This window comes from Mustela nigripes, chromosome 5 (genome assembly GCF_022355385.1).
Source record: "Mustela nigripes isolate SB6536 chromosome 5, MUSNIG.SB6536, whole genome shotgun sequence".
Classification (NCBI taxonomy): Eukaryota; Metazoa; Chordata; class Mammalia; order Carnivora; family Mustelidae; genus Mustela; species Mustela nigripes.
In genome coordinates this window covers 137835427-137856153 of record NC_081561.1, presented here as the reverse complement: position 1 = coordinate 137856153, position 20727 = coordinate 137835427, and the positions used below count along the sequence as shown (strand labels likewise).

At 48.9% G+C, this 20727-nt stretch overlaps 1 protein-coding gene across 6 annotated transcripts in view; it reads right to left on the bottom strand.

The window, feature by feature from the left end:
• The window catches only part of SCAF8 (SR-related CTD associated factor 8), a 222286-nt gene that overhangs the window by 54336 nt on the left and 147223 nt on the right, over positions 1 to 20727 (bottom strand). The window contains exon 22 of one of the 6 annotated variants that reach the window (XM_059401318.1): positions 17204 to 18316. The exons of the other annotated variants lie outside the window; for them this stretch is intronic. The gene's annotated coding sequence lies outside the window, so the exon portion shown is untranslated. Of the gene's footprint in view, positions 1 to 17203; positions 18317 to 20727 lie in introns of those variants that run through there. 6 annotated transcript variants of the gene reach the window in all.

Genomic DNA, 20727 nt, shown 5'->3' with positions numbered 1-20727 from the left:
CCGGCGGAACTGTGCAGCGCAGAGGGGCTGGGGACCCAGCAGGGCGCAGACCCCCAGGAGCCACCGGGGGCTGGCGACCTCCTCTCCTCCAGGGACCCGCAGCAGACATGGTGCAGCGTGAGGACGACTGTCCCCTGAGGGCATCGGAGCCAGGCTAAGCACCGTGTTTGAATGCTGCTGCAGAGATCTAGAAGCTTCTAGCCCATGCCCGGAGCCTGGAGGGCAACACGAACCTCTGAGGACAGACCGACAGCTCTTCTATGTCTCACCAGCAGGTTTTCAGGGACGGAAACCCTGTCCTTCCTTACACTGCTTTGGAGTTCTCCCTTGGTGACCCTAAGGGACATCCAGCACTTATAGGGCCCTCCAGCCTTGACCTGCGGCCTCGCCTGTCCTTTCCTGTTCTGTCTGTCCTCTCCTGGCTCTTTGAAGGGGTCTGGCCTGTTCCCAATGCAGTAACAGCTCCCGTTCAGGAGTCACCACGGTGCTCCCAGCATCGTGCCGAGGGCTTTCTCTCACCCCCTCATTTGATTAATTCTTACAAGAACTCCCACCTCTGCTTTCCCCCCACATCACCCCTGACCAGTGGACCCGCCAGCGTTCCCTGCTCTCTCTTCCCCTGGCTCTTGAGGGCCCCACACAAGCCCCACAGAGCCCCCTTTGCTTTGAGGCCTACTTTCTCCATCTAGAGAACGTCCGTCCAGTCAGAAATGCCGGAGTGGGCGCTCACTCCGACCCTGCCTGCTCGCACCCAGCCCCCCACAACGTCCTGCTAAGGCCGTCCCCATACACATGCGCCCTCTTCTCTCGTGTCCACTTCTCCCGTCTTTGTGCCGCTCCCTCGACCTAGGAAGGACAGCCTCCGAGCTGGGCTTCCCGCCACCACACACGGTCCACTTCGGTCTTTCCCGAAGTCGTGTGATATGAACGGTGACATCCTCACGCCCACGGCGCATGCGGCCTTCAGTGTCAGCCAGAACGTCCCCTCTCTGGGGAGAGGTCTTCCTTGGCAACACGTTTCTTTCTCTCTCGCTCCCCACCACTTCTCTCTTTCAGACTCTCGTCTGAAACGCTGGAGGCCCTTTGCTGTGGCTTTGTGTCTTAGGACATCCAGATCGTGCCCGTCGCCAGTGCATCAGAACGTAGTCCTACGCGGGCAGACGCTGGCATCCCAGAGCCGCAGGAAGGATTTGTTGAAGGCTGAATAAATGACCCATCTGGGACTCGGATTTTGTCCTATCCCTTCACTCCACCCTCCCTGCCTCCTCCCGCTCTCAACTTTTCAGCCCTCTTGGTCTTGGTGGCTTTCCCGCTCACCGACGGCCTCCTAGACGGAGGCGTGAGATCAGGCATCCCACCGGGGAGTGTAGTTCCTGGCTCCCCCCTCCCAGAGCCCTGCAGGAAGGGCAGCACCGAAAGCCTCAGCTGGAGTGTCTGGGCTACACTTCTGTCCAGCCAGAGTCCGCTTTGAGATGCAAGACAAGCTGTCAGCAATCCTGAAGCTGGGGGCCCCAGCACGACAAAGGACTCCCGATGATTCACTGGCTTTGACCTTTCCTGTCTTTCTTTCTTTTTTTTAACCGACAACACGTTCATCACTTTCTTTTCCAGACTGCCACACGCTATGGCCTCTCAGGAAAGACAAGGGAGTTAATCCTGACTGGGAGCTTGCCCAAGCACGTGGCAGCCCCGCCTGCTTTCACCCAGCTCCTGGCTCTGGGCAGGGAGCCTGGAACCTTCAGGCGCTTGCCCGTCCTTCTCTCAGTCTCTGTCTGGGGGATCCTGGTAGGTGGCTGGGTAGGTAGGTCGGTGCCCTACCTTTCCCAATTCCATCACACAGATGAGAGAGAACCCTTGGTAGATCTGTTGTGAGGATTAAGTGGGTGGTATCCGGCCCATAGAAAGTACCCCACAAAAGAAGGTCTGTTCCTTGTGTGTGTGTATGTGTCCCTAGTTGGGTGTGCATGACGGATGGAGCAGGAGAAGGGTGCATCCTTTCACAGGAAAGCCCTAGTTCTGCAAGGGGCTGGTCTCTGTTGAGGCCACTTACCCTAAGTGGTCCCACAGCCGCTTCTAGCTCGCTTGTGCTCCGTTCTCTCGCTTGGGATGGTAGCGGGGCGGGGGGTGGGGGGTACTGTTTCCGAGCGACTGACTACCCCGCATCGGCCCCAGGGAACTGCATTCTGGTTTCGTGGGAACACTTGATAAATTTGTTGAGGCCATTTAGATTTTTACTGAGGTCTCGAGTACGGAGGGTCAGTGGTCTCACGGAGCTGGGGGCCCGTGAACCGGGTGAGCACACCTCACTTGCCCCCTCCTGAGGTTGCTGGTAAAGATATGGAAAAGAACATGGACAAAGCAGGTTTGACAAGAGTGACCTCTCTGGGCAGTTTGGCTCCACAAGAATAATAGCATGAAGGGGCGCCTGGGTGGCTCGGTTGGTTTAGTGACTGCCTTTGGCTCGGGTCATGATCCCAGGGTCCTGGGATAGAGGCCCGCGTCAGGCTCCCTGCTTAGAGGGAGTGTGCTCCTCCCTTTGACCCTCCCCCTCTCATGGTCTTTCTCTCTCTCAAAAGAAAAAACAAGAAGAATAGCATTAAATTGTCATGTGTATTTGTGCTCTGGAAACCACCCCCACCAGCATGCTGATTCTCTAAAGATGGTGAAAATTTTTTTTTTTTTTTTTAATTTTATTTATCCATTTGAGGGCGGGGGGAGTGGGAGGAGCCGAGGGAAAGGGACGGCCGACTCCGCACTGAACATGGAGCCCAAGGCGGGGCTCAGTCTCGCCACCCTGAGATCAAGACCTGAGCCAAAATCAAGAGTCAGATGCTTCATGCACTGAGCCACCCCAGCGCCCCCAAGGTGGTGGAACTTCTTAAAGCAGTCAGGAGGCCAACGCCCGAAAAGACAACAGTGTACCCCGACTGCCACCACGTGGCTGGCTGCGGCTATTCCCACATCCACGACGGAGGCCATTTACCTTTCCTCTCTTCCCACTTCCCAATTTCCCAACAGCTCTGCAAACCAGGATGACTCCAACCAAAAAGAAAATGTGAAACTTAATCCTCATATGTTGACTAAAAGCCAGGTTCGCCCCCTGCTGGAAGGATTCTAATTCCCTGTGTTCTTCCTCAGTTCCCTGACCCACGAATAGGCTTTGCTCCGTCAGAGGGGAGGAGGGACCACGGCCTTTCTGGGAAAGGGGGGCCGCCGCCTGCACACATCCCACGCGTGCACTCGTCCCCTGTGTGCACCCATGGGCTGACTGTCGCGTGCAGACCAGAAGTGCAGGGCAGGAAGGGTGATGGCAAAACAGAGCACGCGCCGTCGCACACCATCTCGTGTAGACATTCTGATGACGGGTTCAGAAACGAGCAGCAGCTCTCTCGCCGGAAGTCAGAGCCCTGTCAGAGTTGTGGTTCACCTACGACTGGGATCAATCTGGCTCCAGTGGAAAGGTCATGATGGCCCTTTGGCTGGTGAGATCCTAGGATATTCAGCCGCGGGCTTGAAATAGCCCCTCTGATTCCCTAGAGGCTGCCCTCCAGAGGCCGTCGTGGGGCCTGACGTGTCTACACAATCAGGTCCCCCTCCCACTATTTCCAGCCAGGGTCTGTGGACTCCCAGGCAGCCTCTGCCCCCTTTTGGCCACTGCTCCTGAGCTGGGCAGGGGGGCTTTTCAATCATAACCATAGGGTACCTTGAGCTCTCATGCCCCCCTCACCTCAGAGCTCCTTGTATGTAAGGGGAAGCTGTAAAGCCCTCCAAGGGGAGGCAGGTTGATGGTCCTGCCCCACAGCTCCCCACTCAGGCCAGGGGCAGGTGGCCTGGTGGACTGGAGGCTGTCAGTTGGAAAGAGGCACTTTGTCCCTAGTCTCCTCACTTCTGCCACATTGCATATTTTGGTTAAATACACTAGACCCTACAAGCGAGGCACATTTCACTCCCCAAACCCAGAGCTACACTTAAAAAAAAAAAAAAAAAAAAAAAAATTTTTTTTTTTTTAAATTATCCTTGATCTCTGTAATGCTATTATGACTATCATAAGAATGGGATTCGGAAGCAATGATGAAGAATTTCATGAAACAGATTGGACAAAAAGAAACTCATTTTTTGAGACTTGATGAGACATTTTCCTCTACTGGACAACTTGCTCCACCCCAGCCCCTTCCAGCGGAATGACAGTCCACCACTCACTTCGCCATCAAATACTAGGGAGCCTTACTACGGAGGGAACCGGCATCAGGCTCCTATTTTGTCCTCGTGAGTACCTCGGGCTGGTCCAGGAAAGAGGCCCTAGAGCGCCAGGGAGGGGGGACGGGGCGGGGCTGAGTCACAGGGTCCCCGGACCGAACCAGGACCGCCCATCCTCTGCTCGCCGCTTTCACTGGGCGACCAAGACAACTACTGGCCACCGGCACCGCCAACGCGGTTTGCAGGAGGCGCTGCGCTGGGGGGTGGGAGGGGGTTCCTGCGGGCCCACCTGGCTGAGCTCCCCATCAGCGCGAGGAAAATGCGCTCGGCGAGGTCCCCTGCCTTGCGCAGCATCCCAGGGCTTGACCGGGGGGCGGTGGAGCGGAGACCACAAGTGGATGACCCTGAAGTCGGGCCCCCCACGCGCTTACTCGCAGGTGCACACGCGGGCGGGCGGCCCCGCTCCCAGACAGGCCGGCGTCCTGGGCAGGCCGCTCCGGCCAGCTCAGCGCAGCCTCCAGCGAAGCTGAACTCCGAGGGGTGTAATTATGACATTCTTGGGGCGCGGGGAAAGACGACCCACACACCGTAAACCACGGAAACAGACGCACTGGGGTCAAACAGCAAACGTCACTCATTTCCCTTTAACGTTTTCTTTCTTCTTAAGATTTTACTTTTAAGGAATCTCAAAATCAACCTGGGCCTCGAACCCACAACCCCAAGATCAGGAGTTGCATTCTCCAATTGACTGAGCCAGCCAGGCCCCCCTCTTATTCAATTAATCAACCCTGGCTTCTTTCCTACAGCCTTCTGATCTCTACTCAAACCCATGTCACCTCACCAGTGACATCCTCCCTGACCACTACACGTAAAAGTTGAGCCGTGGTCTCCCCACCCTTTTCCATTCCTTCCTTGCCTACTCCACTCTCTCTGTAGCACCCATAGCCGCCCGGGAGATCCCAACAGTGGGTCTCTTCCCACTAAATTAAAAGCTCTATGACATCAGAGACTTTGTTCTGCACATAGTTGCATTTTTGGTACCAGATCTATATTAGATATGATTTTCCTATTTTAAGATTGAAAAAGAGAGCACATGCATGTGCAAACAGGGGGAGGGGCAGAGGGAGGGAGAGAGAGAGAAACTCAAGCAGACTCCACGCTGTGCCCAACTCAGGGCTCCATCATGCTCTGAGCGGAAACCAAGAGGGGGATGCTTAACCGACAGAGCCACCTGGGCTCAGTTGAAAACTTAAAATGAACAAAATGCTGCCCTCCAGGTGGGGGGAGAAGACAGAAGGTATACAGTGTCGTCCTCCTCGGGATGCGCTCAGACCACAAGCCTTCTGACTCCACACGTGGACTCTGCCCTCTCACCTGGAGCTCCTTACGGCTCCCCGCTCCGCCTGCCCCCCTCTCCCTGCTTTGGCTCTGGTGCTCCCTTACCGGGGACCCCATTCGACCTCTATCCACCTGCAAAGCTCAGCTCAAATGGCAACTCTTCCACGAAACCCGCTCCATCCCTCTCCTTTGCCTTTGAAATACTGACGCTTCTCTCCGTGGAACAGCACTTTCTTGTTCCCTACTAAGCCACTGACTTCGTCTTCCCTTGTAGAAGGGTTACGTTGGTCCTCCTAACCATCTCCAGGCCTCTGTGTCTGTGCCTCATTCAGCTTTTTCTTCTCTTTCACAGCAAGCCGAGTCCTTAGCTTAGCAGGAACTTAACAGATGTTTCTAGAATGAACGAGATGCACAGAGTACAGGACACCAGCTTCCGCAAGGGAGGACCAGCAGCCAAACTTAGAGGAATGAACAAAATGCTCTTATAGTGGGACATTCAAAGTCTGATAAGATGGTTACCTAACCAAATCACTGTTAAGTCTTGTCTTTTTCCTAGAAACAGTCAAAATGATTAATTTGGCCTATGACTGAACATTATTTTTTTATGGGGCCCAAGTCCAGATTACAAATCAAAAGCTGAACAGGCATTCTGAGCTCCCATCATTTATTTGAACAACACAGACCCTGAGGTAGCAAGTGACATGAGTAATGAGTATATTTGGGACGAAATATCAGGCACTCTCGGACTATACCAATATTCCCACAGTCTCGGTACTAACCGCCCGACAGCTATGAGATCTGAAAGCAATGCACTGTCCTCAAGATATGAAAAAAAGAACCCTACAGAGTTAAAATTACTGTTTAATAAAAGGCAAACAAAACAAAACACCCTGTCACCTTTTGGGTTAGAATTTAGTGGTCATAAATATTTTACTGTATTTTCTTAAATAAGCACAAGTTGAGATGATCTCCCTTCTTAAGACTTCTCAAGCACACAGATGTTGTTCTCTTAAAGGAGTCACTCACAGTCAAATAATTTCAAAAGCTGAAATATGAAAACCTTTAAACTATCTTTGCACCAAAAAAATATTTAATGAGGCTGGTGAATGCCTTCTAATATGTTTGATATGCTATGAACTGAGAGTCATCACAATAAAACTATGGGCTTCCAAAGCTTGGAAATAGCCCTTGGGGCAGGGCATCTCCACTGGACCCAGAGCTCACCAGTATGGCTTGAGGTCAGAGAGCCAGGGATTATATGGAAGGGAAGGCTGGCAAGGTGGACAGAGCCAGATCACCACAGGCCTGTGCAGGTCTCCTTAGGGATCTGGGTTTGATTCTCAAGCACCATGGGAACAGGTGTATGGGTATCTCCATATGTACTTGTACAGTGAGATTCACATTCTGGAATGCTCCCTTTGCGGTGTGGAAAGGAAACTGAAGGAGGCCTATGAGGAAGGTATTTAGTAATTAAGGAAAGAGAGGATGGTCGCTTGGATTAGGAAACATGATGAAAGTAATGAGGAAAGCACAGATTAAAGGATCTTTGGCTCTTTCCTAAGTACATGTCTTGGGCATGAGCTTGGACCCTTCTATGGAATTCTATTTCACAGTCAACATTACCGCAACATTGTTCATGTGATATTTCAGGATATTTCATATTCTACTCAGGACAGCCATGAAGGCACTGGAGGAGACCCCTCCCCCCAAAAAGATAAAATTTTGTATCCTTTTAGACAGATAGGACATTAGGACACTATTCAGGCTCAGGATTATGGCGTGTCGTGGGTTGAATAGTGGTCCCCAAAAGATATGTTCATGTCCTCACCTCTGAAATCTGTGAATGTGATCTTACTTGGAAAAAGGGTCTTTGCAGATGTACTTTATGATTTCTGGACGGGATCATCCTGGATCATCCGTGTGGGGCCTAAACCTAACGGCAAGTGTCCTAGTAAGAGACAGAAGGGGAGACGATGCGGAGAGAAGAGGGGGTGGCATGAGGGGACAGAGGCAGCCCTGGGAAACTAACACCGGCACCTATAGAGCAAGACACGGACAGGGGTGCTCCGAGAGACCCCAAACTCCCTTCCTCAGCTGCATTCATTCCTCACATACCAGAGGCCCCCCCATCATGAGTCTGGGAGCCTGTGCCCTGAGATTTGGTGTTCCCCTGTGCCAGGCTCTACGCGAACCTCATCCAACTCCACCCATAGAAAGGTCACTCTGTGGCCCTTGGAAGCGATGTCACTCACACTTGTAGGGGTTAGGGTAGGAAGGGCAAGGCCTTTGAATGAGGAAGTGAACAGATCCTGTCTTGGGGAAGAATTTGAAAGAACAGCAGTAGAAAGGGGAGAGAGGGCTTGGGGGAGTTGAGAACACACACAAAACCCTGGATAAGCATGAAGGAGATGCTTTCCATGACTTGAAAAGGAATGTCCTTAACCTCTCCGTCTCCCCAGTACCCTCTCCCCTATCTCCTTATGTGTCCAAAACCTGAGCCTAAGTGAGCAGGATCCTGGCTTTTGTCTTATCCTTGTTCTTCCTGGCTAGGGCGGAATGGCTGAACTCCCGGGTCTATCCTGGGGCTGCCGAGTACAGTTGTACAAATTGCATACTGCCCAAGTGCACCTGTGAGGGGGTGAGCAGGAGCTGAAACCCAGCTGTGCTGCTCCTCTTGCCATGCTGTGTACACTAGGAGCAAAGAGGGCCCCCTCTGTAATTAGCCAAAAGGCACAGACTGTACTAGCAGCAGGCCTGCCCGCTCTGGGGTCAGCCTGGCCTTAGACCCCAGTGCCACACGCTCAACAGCCCACTGGTCTCCAGCAACAGCAGCACCAAATTCTCTGCCTTCCTAATGAAACTCTGTCCCCAGAACAGTCTCTGTCTCCCCCCTCCTTCCTTCTACGCCTTTTCCTGCCAGAGTGAGCCTCGTGTGCCCCATGCTGCCAGAGCAGCAAGGATACTTTATGAAGGAGAAGACGCCTCTGTCAAAATGCTATTCCTGGAGCGCAAAATTCCTCAAACTCTTGTCACACAGAAACCCGGATGTTAGGCAGGTAAAACATGCAAATGCATATCAAAGACATCTTCTAGGCTTTGCCACATGCGGGCTCTGCCAGAGCAGCTTACCTAGAAGGGTTGGTTATTAGCAGCTGTTTCAGAAAAACATGGACGTGTCACCTTTTACTCTATAAACTTCTGTGCTTCTTAGGATCATTTAGAATAAGAACGGATTCCTTCCTTACTCAAGTAATTAAAAAACAAACAAATCGAGAAAAGCTGCAGTCAGCCATTGGACACAGCAGCTGACGTGGAAGGTAAAGAAAAGGTAAAAGATCATTCCAGATCTTTTATTTTCATCCAAGACACAGGACTTGAAGGATCAGGCCTGATGCCCTCCCTCCCGAGGACATTAACTGCAATTTAAAGTGACATGATTTCACGACGCAGAATGCATTCAACACAGCACAGGTGGGATCCGCTAGACCCAGAAACCACTTTCAATCATTTTCTCATTTTGTCCTCAAACAATCCCAATAAGTAGGCACAGCTGTCCCCATTTTATGGCGGCGGTGGGGAGGGGGGGCGGAATCTAAGGCTCAAAGAGGCCAAGCTTCAACGCCAGCCCAAGGCAGAGCAGGCCCGTTGATTCGGGAGCCCCAGCTGCTTGGCACTAGCTCGTACCCTCTCCTGGGGAGGCCGGAGGGGCGTGCTTGTCCCTCCAAGCCTTTCCCATAAAGTGCTCTCGGTGGACCCCACAATCTTCCCCCACCTCCAGCTTAACCGCAACAAGTGAGCCCTGCATGGTTATGTTTTCTCTCTCATTGTTAAGGCGGTCCGGCTGGTGTCAGGGGTCAAGAGAGACGGTTGCCAAAACCTTTCAGCTTGCCGGACCGCTCTGGCCCAATGAGCCCATGCAAAAAACTAAATCATGTAAAAGAAAGAAAAAGATAAACCATCCTCTTCCTCTAGGCCTTTGCTTAAGGCTCTAGATAATGTTCGTGCTTCCCTCCACCCCCACCAAATTCATAAATTGAAAACCAAATCCCCCATGTCATGGGGAGGCCTTTGGGAGGCAGCAGGAGGGCAGGGCAGGGCCCTGGGAAATGAGACTAGCGTCTTTATAACAGAGACCCCGAGAGCTGCCTGCCAACCCCCTACCCCCAAGGAGGGCAGCCGCAGCGGGAATTTGGCCCTTACCGGACCTCAAATCTGCCAGCAACTAGATTTTGGACTTTCTAGGCTCCAGAACGGAGAGACATCCACTTCTGGGGTTCATAAGCCACCCCCCCCCCCCCCCGCCCACCCCCGTTGATGGCGTTCTGTTGCAGCAGCCAGAACGAAGACACCTACTTTGCACAGTGAGTGGCCAAAATGCCTTTGGGCCCGCCCGGGTCCCTGCTAGGACCCGGGCCAGACTGGTTCTTCCTTGCGGGACAAAATAATGAGAACTTTCCACAGCTACAACACTTCCCGCTTCCTCCTAGTGCTTCCAGGGGACACGGCATCCTCAGAGAAAGGGAGAGAGGAGCTGCCGTCTGCACACGCTCAGCACCGCGGGACTCGGGCTGGGATCCGGGCCGGATGAGCCTGTGGTTCCAACAGTCCCTCCCCGCCGATGGAGCTGGGGCTTGGGGGGCGCAGCCCAGGAACTCTGTCCCCATGGGGCTCTTAACTGCTTGAGTGGCTTTCAAGCTTCCTTCGTCCAGGTCTCCTTACTAATAAACTCAGTCTTTAATCCTGGGGGTTACCAAGCTCCGTGCCCTCGTTAATACACCTACGAGCTTGCATTTAATTTCCTCGTGTTCACGGTTAGGAACCTCTGGGATTCAGGTGACTGATGAGGTTCCCTTCAGCTCCCACACTCCACCTTGCCAGGATTCTATGCTGAGGGATGAAGGCCACTAACCTCCCCTCTCCTCTGCCGCCAAGGACGCTTCCCCGGTCGCAAGGCAAGACGAGATCAGCTTCCTCTCCTCCCCCAACGTCTGAGCGCAGGAACTGCCTTCATCCCAACAGGCATGGTGTTCGTGGTTATTTTTAAAATGGAGTTAATTTTTGCTGGGGCACCTGGGTGGCTCAGTCGGTTAAATGTCTGCCTTCGGCTCAGGTCATGATCTCGGGGTCTTGGGATCGGGCTCCCTGCTTAGGGCGGAGTCTGCTTCTCCCTCTGCACCCCCTTCAGGCTCTCGCCATCTCTCTCTCACTCTCAAATAAATAAATAAATAAATAAAATCTTTTAAAAATAAAATAAATGAAGTTAATTTTTGCTTATTTCGCAAATACAAAGCAGTAAGTAAGAATGACCGGAGGAGAGGAGACTTATTAGATTAAAAATACAAACAGGTGGTAGACCCCAATGGGCGAGAGCCTAGGACGGGGGAGGGGGGAGCCCATCACAGCCCCCTCCCACTTCCCTTCACATCTGTTGCCGTGGATGTGCCTCGGGCTGTGGCTAGGTGCCATCAGCAAATGTGCCACCGACTCATGGAGTCAAGCCAGCCTTTCAAAAGTGTTCACTTCCCTGATTTTCTCTGATCTGCCAGGCAGATCCTGTTCCCAAAGCCCTGGGCAGACTCCCCCCATCCTGGGAAAACAGATGTACACAATAGCCTTATCTCTGAGTATAAGGTTCTATCATTCTTTCCAGCAGGCTCACAATAGACGAACAATTCAATTGCCGGTGGCTAGGAGGTGGGGTTGGGGGGGGATCCTATGTGGCCGCTTGAGCCTGGCTGTCATCCTACTCCTTTTCACTTTCATTAAGCTGACATCACTTCATCATCCACGGTGTGTGTCCGAGTCTTGGGAAAGGATGAAACTTGATTCTGCCCTCGGGATAAATAATGCCAGCCCCCATTTCCTGTGCCAAGTGCATGACGCGGACTGTCACTGATCAGTTAATGCAAACGGTGTTTTCCCTATGCAGCCGAGAAAAGTGCCAGCATGATTATCTCCACTCTGCAGATGAGGAAACCAGGGCTCAGCGAGGTTAAGTAACTTGCCCCGGCCTGTCCCACAACTAACAGGAGAGGACTGGGCTTACCAAGCCTTTCCTTTCTTTTCTCGAGCCCAGCAGTCCCCAAACTCGTCTGCACATTAGAATCCTCCCGGGGATCTTTTTAAAAACTCCCCTGGGCAGGACATCCCCAGAAATCACAATCTTTAGGGAAGGGACATACGCATCCGTATCTGTATTTTTCAGCTGGCCAGGTGATTCTCATGTGCACACCAGTTTGGGAAACACTATGAAGGGCTTGGAAGCATCTTCAACCGCAAGCACTTAGCAAATAACCCAAGTGCAAATCAAGAGAAAGGAAGGAAAAAGAAGCAAATTGAAGATTGGGCTATGAGTGGCTAGAGAGATGCACGTGAGGGAAAGACTCTGCTTTCTCTGTGGGCCATGGAAAAAGTCAGATGAGAAGCGGCTTCCCGGAGGGGAGTGCAGGCAACTCAAATGGGGTGCTAGTACTTAGCAACTCCGTTTTTATGGGGTGAACTGAGATCCCCTGAGCACGGTGCTTCTATTAAGTGGGGTTCCTCGCTGCCCTGCTCTTGGGGAGAGAGTGGCTGTTCGTCCATATCTATACTAGCTAGAAGCTGGTTCATTAGGCACAGGGCCCCACGGCCGGCGCTGCCCCACGGCCGGCGCTGCCCTCTGCCCCCAGACCAGCCTGGAGAGCCTTCCCAGGGCCTTTTGCAAGAGCAAATACTGGTGGGCTTACAAGCCAGTAGAACACTTGCTTTTGAGCCTTTAAGAAATATATTCAAATTCCTTAAGAACTGGAAGTTGGTTGAAGAAGTCCTCCACTAGGCTAGAAATAAGCGTTTATTGTGACGTTACCTTGTGGAAACTGGATTTGAAAATTTTGATGGTCAAGGATACTGAGGAATTACTGCTTTAATTGGAGTGCAGATAGAATTTTGGCGGAAAGGAACATGACTGCTATGTCTTGGCTGAAGTCCAAGAAAGGATAATCAGCAAATGACTTAGTGGTAGCCGCTGGCTTTAGTTAACACTTTGCTTTATTTTAAGTAACACGAGTTGTCTGCATGGGCCTAGTGTTCATGCCTGAATGGAAACACTTGAATTTCCAAAGCAAATCCACGTATCACCAGTCTAATATCCCAGTGAGGTAAATTCCTGTACTTAGAGCTGATGGCTCTTTCTGCTTCAGATAATGATACAAGCCAATGAGGCACAACATCCATAATTCACTGGTGTTCTATCAGTTTTGTTTTCCTCTTTTATATTTCACATTACTATATCTAAGCATCATATAACTAGACCAGAAACACCGAGTCAACCCTCCTGCTAGAGTTCATTGCTTTACTGTTATAAGGATCTAGGGAAACCTACCTTGTTGTTTGGGAACAGCTAAGATGAACCCAGGAAATTCAAACTCACTTCGGAAAAAATGCGGGCCAAGCATAACTTTCTAGTTATTCCTTCCCACTCTTACTATAGCCTATCCTTGTTCCATTAACTGTCATTTTTTAAATACAAGAAACTCACAAGAAACTCTGAATTCTATTGGTTCGATAGTAGAAATAGCGTCTGGTGTTCTATTTATAATTTCCCAAAGACTGCGAGAGAGCTAGGATGTGCTTGAGGGTAGTTTGAGGTTTTCTTTCCGCTCACTACATTTGAAGCTTGTCACCTCTCATGCTGATTTCACTGCAGGATTCACGGATGGTGGTGCTTGCTTCCTCGATCTTATTTACTCGATCTTATTCAGAAAAAGAGGGGTCCTGCTTAGAATCTGCTGGGAGGAATGCCCACTGAGAACATATTTGTGAAATCTTGCCCCAAGGTTGTTGCTAGGACACTGAAAATCAGCTAAGTCCTTGGAAATACTATCCCTTTGCATAGGAGTGGTCCATGACTGTACGTAAATATAATCCTAAAATTCTGAAAACCAAATAAGTGATAAACTTGTTACTGGCTAGAAAATGGCAGAAAAGAGAAACAGAACTGTTTTCTTTTTTTCTGTAGTGGAAATTTGAGCTAAAGAACTCATCCTTTTTAGGCAAACATGTGGTTTCTATCTGCCTGTGGGAGCTCCTCTGCGTTCCTCCTCTGTTTAATGTATGACACACATCTGCCTTCCTTTTCAGCATGCAGATCGTGATGATATACACGGGCATCATTTAACTCCCGGCCCTGCCCGTGATCTCCACACAGCACCCAGCATCTACAAAGGACCAAATAAGTATGTGTTGGATGCACGAAGGAATATTGGTATTTGAAGACAAAAGCACAACATTCTAATAGAAAGCCAGACTCGTGGGCTGGGGTCAGAGGGCGTGAAAGAGATGGGGCCTCGGCTGTGGCCAGGCCTCCCACACAAAGATGCGAGGGCCTTGACCTGGGGCTGCAGGTCCCCTTCTGGGCGGGAGCTCCCTGGGCTCCTGCAGCCGAAGCCCAGGCTGGCCTCTCCTTCCCCTCGGTCTCCCCGGCTGGCCCCGTCCTTGGAAGTTATGCTTCTCCGTGACCCGAGTGGACTCTGGTCACCCTTCTATGAGGGCCTCTAGTCCCACGAAGTGTGCGCATGTCTGTGTGCTTATGTCTACACAGACAAAACAAAACTCTTATAACATGGACATTTCTGGCAAAAATGACTTCCTTTTCTTCATCTCTTTTTCCTTTTTTTGTCAGTAATAAAAGGATGGGAATGATGTCATGAGAGAGGGAAGTGCCAGTGGGTATGTTAGCCGTGGCCCTTTACTCAACTTGCTTGACATGGAGGGCACGGACTTTTAAATATGAAGGTAACTCTTCAGGAAGCACCCTTTAAGATCATATAAATAAGAATTTGGTTCAGTCTTCATAAGAAATTTTTTATTTTAAAAATCTTCTGGGGGTGCCTGGGTGGCTCAGTGGGTTAAGCTGCTGCCTTCGGCTCAGGTCATGATCTCAGGGTCCTGGGATCGAGCCCCGCATCGGGCTCTCTGCTCAGCAGGGAGCCTGCTTCCTCCTCTCTCTCTGCCTGCCTCTCTGCCTACTTGTGATCTCTGTCTGTCAAATAAATAAATAAAATCTTTAAAAAAAAAAATCTTCTGAATAGCAATTACTTCCATTCACTAGCAGGCCTGCCTTCATCCATGACCACCCAGGCAAAGTTTACAAAAGGTGCCTTCAAGTTCCTTCTCAACTGGGTATACTGATAGTCTCAGCCATCTGAAAGCCACAGGCATTTCTAGAACTATGGGTCCTTTGGTGGACTTTTTTTTTTTTTTTAAAGATTTTATTTATTTATTTGACAGAGAGAAATCACAAGTAGACGGAGAGGCAGGCAGAGAGAGAGAGGAAGGGAAGCAGGCTCCCTGCTGAGCAGAGAGCCCGATGCGGGACTCGATCCCAGGATCCCGAGATCATGACCCGAGCCGAAGGCAGCGGCTTAACCCACTGAGCCACCCAGGCGCCCCAAGAACTATGGGTCCTTTGGTGGATTTTAAAATTTGTATTAATATTGTATCTAATATCCTTTTAGAAAATATATTTGAGCACAGTGCCTGAGCTTGTATATAAAAAAAAAAGTTCAGTTAATATCATGTGTCTATATTTTCTGCTACTTTATAATCTTCTTTCTCAAGCTGTCTCTAATAAAAGTTATTTGATGTTTGTATATTTTTGGATTAAAAAATAATTTATTTTTGCAGTAACACAAGAATGTGTGAAAATGAGCTTTATTTCCTTAAAGCCCACAGATAAAGTCTTTGTTTATGAGATTTAAAAAAAAATGCTTTGGGGAGGGTGGGTGCCTGGGTGGTTCATTCGGTTCAGTGTCTGCCTTCAGCTTGAGTCATGATCTCAGGGTCCTGGGATCGAGCCCCGAGTCCAGCTTCCTGCTCAGTGGGGAGTCTGCTCCCTCTCCCTCTGCTCTCTCTCTCAAATAAATACATAAAACTTTTAAAAAGTGCTTTGAAAGAGATTTGTATCTCAGAGAAGAAATAAGAGAAATAAACATAGGGTTTCTCACAGATACTAGAAGTTACAGGGATTATCTATAGAACAATAAGTAGGTCACGGTGATGCCAGCCACAAGATACTGGAATATTCCCCAATTTAAAAAATTGGATCAAGAAACAGTGGATTTAGGAAAATTACTAATAATGAATGGGAAGAGGCTTTCTTCTAAAGCATCAAACTCGACCACTTTCTTAACTGCTTGTATGCTTAAATCATCTAACACACAAATTGCTTTTGATAAAAGGAATCTTCTATGTGCGATTCCAGAGCAGAGAGCATCCTGAAGCAGATGTTTCAGGTTTTGTTTTTTCCTCTCTGAAGAATTTATTAACTGCGAAGGAATTGCTTGAGACCATCTCATTTGAATGAGCTCTTGGTATTAGAATTCAAGGGAGAGGCTGGCATTTACTTATAAACCAAACAACCCACACCGACGATTCTTTCTAATTGTGTAAACACCAAATAGTTTGCCAAGTCACCTAATACTATTTAAAAATCTAGCTGGATACAGACATCCATATGTACATGAAAGCGTTCCTTTGCTGCAGACAGAAGGGAGGGAGGGAGGGTGGACTATTCAATATTCACGCTCATTCACAAAGAGCGCTTTGCCCAGATGTTCAGGCAGAGGGTGATAGAGAGACTTTAGAAAAGAGAATTCATCCAGGGAACAAAACCATCAGCCTCTGTCCTTATTAAGGCACCTCCTGGGAGTTTAGAAGGATTGGCTTGGTCGGACGGACACCTCCGGCTGAGAGCAAGGACTGTGCGTGACCTCAGTTCTGAATCTGATCCTAATCTTAAGTTTGTTCACTCTTCTACTTTTTCTTCTCCTGCCCCATCCACACAGAAGACCCCTGGAACCTCCTGTTGGCTTGCCTTTTTTCTCTAATTTAAGAATTCCAAAATAATTTGCTTATAGATGCACAGATTCATTCCAAAATCATTTGCTTATAGATGCACAGATTTATTGGCCAAAAGGAACCCCCAAATCCATGCTGTTCCTTTGGCTGGGGGGGGGGGTGTCAGGGGGTTGGGAGCAGGGAGCGAGCTGAACGGCACATCTGCCAGTTGCAGCTTAACTTACAAATCATAGAAGGAAAGGGACCTTTTCTTATTTCCCCATCAAATTTAGTGCCAAGCAAGGTCTGAAATTTCTGAATAGGCTCACAGGTTTATATTTCTTTGGAGTTTTAAAGTTTCATACTAGAATATTGTGGAATACACAAAAATATACTCCAAAACCCCGGCAGAGAGTCAAACAAAAAAGCGTGTAGCTGTGGCTAAATTACCCATAGCCTTCTCCAATTTACAACTTATGTACTAGAAAATAGAATCAAAATAAGTTGTAATGCTATGATATTCCATTTAACAGGAAATACAGTAGAGTCAGAAACGGGAGAGCGTGAAGGTGTAATATTTCTGGGGAGGAAACTGTCTTTGATCCACGTGGTAGAATGCATAATCGAAAGGCCCTTGGCCCTCGTAAAGAGCTCAGCCTTTCCACAAACAACAAAGGCTGGTTGTGCAGATCCAGACATCGGCAGCCATTCAGGGCAAGAGACTGGAAGACCCAAACCATGTATGCGGCTCTGTCTAGATCCAGGGCCACAGAAACGGTTTGGCCACGAGGCAGAGACGAAGCACGGAAGACACGCTGAGCTCCAACACCAAGTAAATGACTAACAACCCAAATTAGTTTCAGTTTTTATTATGAATTCCAAAGTGACAGCATTCTGTGAAGGTGTCAGTTTCTCACTGATACGATTTCGAGAGACCACAGACTACTGCATTCCAAGTACTTTAATTTGTGACAGAGCCAAAACAAAGAATGATAAAAAATATTCTTTGAGGTGTCAAGAGTGCTCTTTTTTGCGTTTTTTCCATAATTTTGTTCTGTTTTCCCTGCAGGTCTCGTGAACACTGATAATTTCCAAAACACAAAATCCTGGTCTGGATACTTGCAGCAAACTTTATAATCTCTGCCTGAACAGGAAGCTAATAAGAAATGTACTTATAAAGTATGTGCACAAGACAATGTAATATGCCCGCTCATTGTCATTTCCTTCCTCTCCCACTAGGCTTCTCATCTACCACCTGGGTACCTGCCGTTTGTAATTAACAGGACACTGAAGGCTGGAACGAAATACCCGGAAGGCTATCTTGAACCCTGGATTTTCTCAAAGCTGCATTGTCTTTTCAACAAAAGCTCAAGACTTTCAATGTCTGAGAGGTCCAAGGAGATGACTCACGGTGGATCAAAGTCACCAGTCAAGAACTACAGTCTATGTGTGTTGTGTTCAAGAAAAAAAGCCGTGGTTTACTAAAGCTATGGTTCTAATAATCTGTAGTTCCAACACAGTGTGACTGTTTCCCCCTCCGCAGGGTTTCCTCGCCATCTGCCCTTTCCATCACTGGAACTGGATGATGGAGTTTGTCGCCATTTACATTCCAATCAGCTCGGGTCCTGCAGAAGTGCATATCTCTTACAGATGTGATACTGTTCCTCTGAGTGCATCCTCAAAAAGAACAATTATGAACTGGAAACTCATAGAGTTTGTGTTTAAAATTTATAAAATTAAACCTGCTCCAACAGGTAATACAGGGAGGCATGCTCGCAACCTCTGGATTCAATCAGAGACAGTGCCTGAGAGCACAGAGCCTTCTTAATAGGTAACGGCGGGTTCCTTTTAATGCTTCCTTAAACAAGATCCGGTGTGCTGCACATTAGAACTTTGAAGCACGTCTCATTTATTTCTACAAGGCTTGGGACACAGGAAGCTGCCAGACCTTCATTCGTCACCTTGCCTGTTGACAAAAGGAACAATAACTGGTCATCACCGGTCAACGGAATAAGTTTTCCTAGTTTTTTTTTTTTTTTTTTTTTCCTCCCCAAGATAATTCCTAAAGAAGAGATGGTGTCCATGCAACAGCAAATGTTTCAATGTTTGATGAATTTCTGTGCCCTAAAATCCCGTGTCTTCTTCCAGCACAGCGGGAAGAACCAGAGTATGCGGTGTTCATCTCTCTCCCGGGGCTGGAATTATTCAGGAGAGACCCCTGTCTTGGAAGTCAGCATGCCCAGGCTTCAGATATGATCCCACCAGGAGCTAACAACATCACCTAACACTTCTGGTTCTTCGTTCCTTTGCCTACAGACTGAGAAGCCCTCAGTGGATGAGTTCTAAAATGAAGCCCAATCCAACCACCTTCATGGCTCCATGGGGTCCTGCCTCCATGGCTCTACACAGAGCACAGCCAGGTGTAACCATTCCAGTCCTTGGCAATGGTGAGGCTTCCAAAATACCCAGACCTGGGCTGCTCTGGTCCTAAGGTTCTGCTTGGAGTTTTGAACTAGGTGAATGTTCAGAGAAGCGGCAAAATATCTGTTAGCATAGGAAGTCAATTAAAATCTCGAGTGAGGATGTGATCAAGCTGTATGGGTGCAAACTTCTGAAGATACACATTTCCACATCTTCTGCTGTCTTAAGATCTAAGAAGTGTCTTTGGTGGGGGAGGGGGAGGTACATGCTGGTTTTCTTAAATTAAGAAATAATGGTATCAAAGATGGAGAACATACTAGAAAAGGAGAGGAGCGCGGACGCCTTCTGTAAGAACATACCACACAGCCACGACTTTCTTTCAACTAGCTGGACGCAGGAAAGTAGTGCTAACTAGTAACTTGGCCACCGCACACATTGTAGAGGTGAGCTCTGGACTCCGGAAGTCTGGCCCGAAGCCCATGCTTTCCAACATGATGCCAAATTACCTCACCATACCTCATTCAAACCATAATGAACTGAAGAGTTTAATGGGACTTTCACAGATGCCACAGGTACAACCAGGAATTAGGTTGAATATTTGGAAATTTTGGGCAACTGGTTCCCATTAGTTACAAAATGATCAGTTTCAGCAACTGAGAAACTATATGTAGTCATTTTGACTTGATCTTTATGCCTCTGTGGCTAACCTAGATATGCCAAAACAACTGTTTATTTATATAATATATTATTTATTTCTGAGGGCATCCCGGCTGTGACGTGTGGTAAGAAAAATGCGGACTAAGTTTTTCATCTTTCTACCGTGTGGGTGGCATAAGGAGACACACGGCTCTGAAATGTGTGAACGAGCCACACACAAAAAACGGGCACCAAATGTCTTCTACGACTGAGGATTACTCTAAGTGTCTTACTAATGTGTTTATCCCTTCAAACGCTGAATTACACTCTATTCAAGAGAAAACAACAATGAAAATAAGCTCATCTTCACTATCAGCAGCTGCAACCCAAAAGTAACAAGAGCTGTTTCCCTAAATCTGGATGAGATGTGCCAGGTTGTAAGAGGACAGCGTTGATGTCCAGAGCAAATCAGCATCTGTGTGGTCAAACACATCTGTGTTGCCCAAGACCACACTGGGGAACAAAACGAAAAAGACACAAATTTACTTAAAGTATAAGGTGGGGACGTCTGAGAGTAATCTAACGCATGCACATACACACCAACGCAGACTCCATTTCTGTGGGTTTTGTTGCCAAGTAAGAGGATAGTTCTGTCTTGACAAATAAACTTGAAATAAGCAAACAGTACATCTTTTATGGAATTCTGTCAAGTATTTTGACGCCTGTGCGTTTTGGGGAGGCGGATATCTGAAGCACCCGGCGGACTTGCTATCAGAGCATGGAAAACGACCCACCATTGAAAAAGGTGGGCATTCAAAAGGGACCCTCTGCTACTCGTGCAGGAACAATTCGGGGGTGGGGGAAATGGTCCCAGAGCTTCTGTTTGGAGTCTGCCTTCCTAGCAAAGTGCCTCACATTTCTGAACGCTCTGGCTCTGATAAGGGGGCCCCAGTCTACAGCAGTGGAGATCTGAGCGCTCAGGTGACCTGCCCAATGTCACCTGGGAATGCGAGTGGCCGAGCCAACAAGCGGGAACGGGAACCAGGTCCCGAGTCCCTGGCCAGAGCTGGCTCTTCTCCACGCGGTGTCTCTGGCTAATAACACTGACTATCAATGAATTTGTTATTTGTTATGAAGATTCAGTTCTTCTGCCGAGTTTCGTTGCTACCATCAGCCCTCACCGATTAAGGGGCTTGTGAAGCCTGTCTCGCAGAACAGATCCAGCTGCCTCCACGACGAAACTGAGGTCTGAACAAGAGACTTGTCCTGTGTCATGTGGCAAAGAGCCATGCGGGGGGGGGGGGGGGGGGGGGGGGGGGG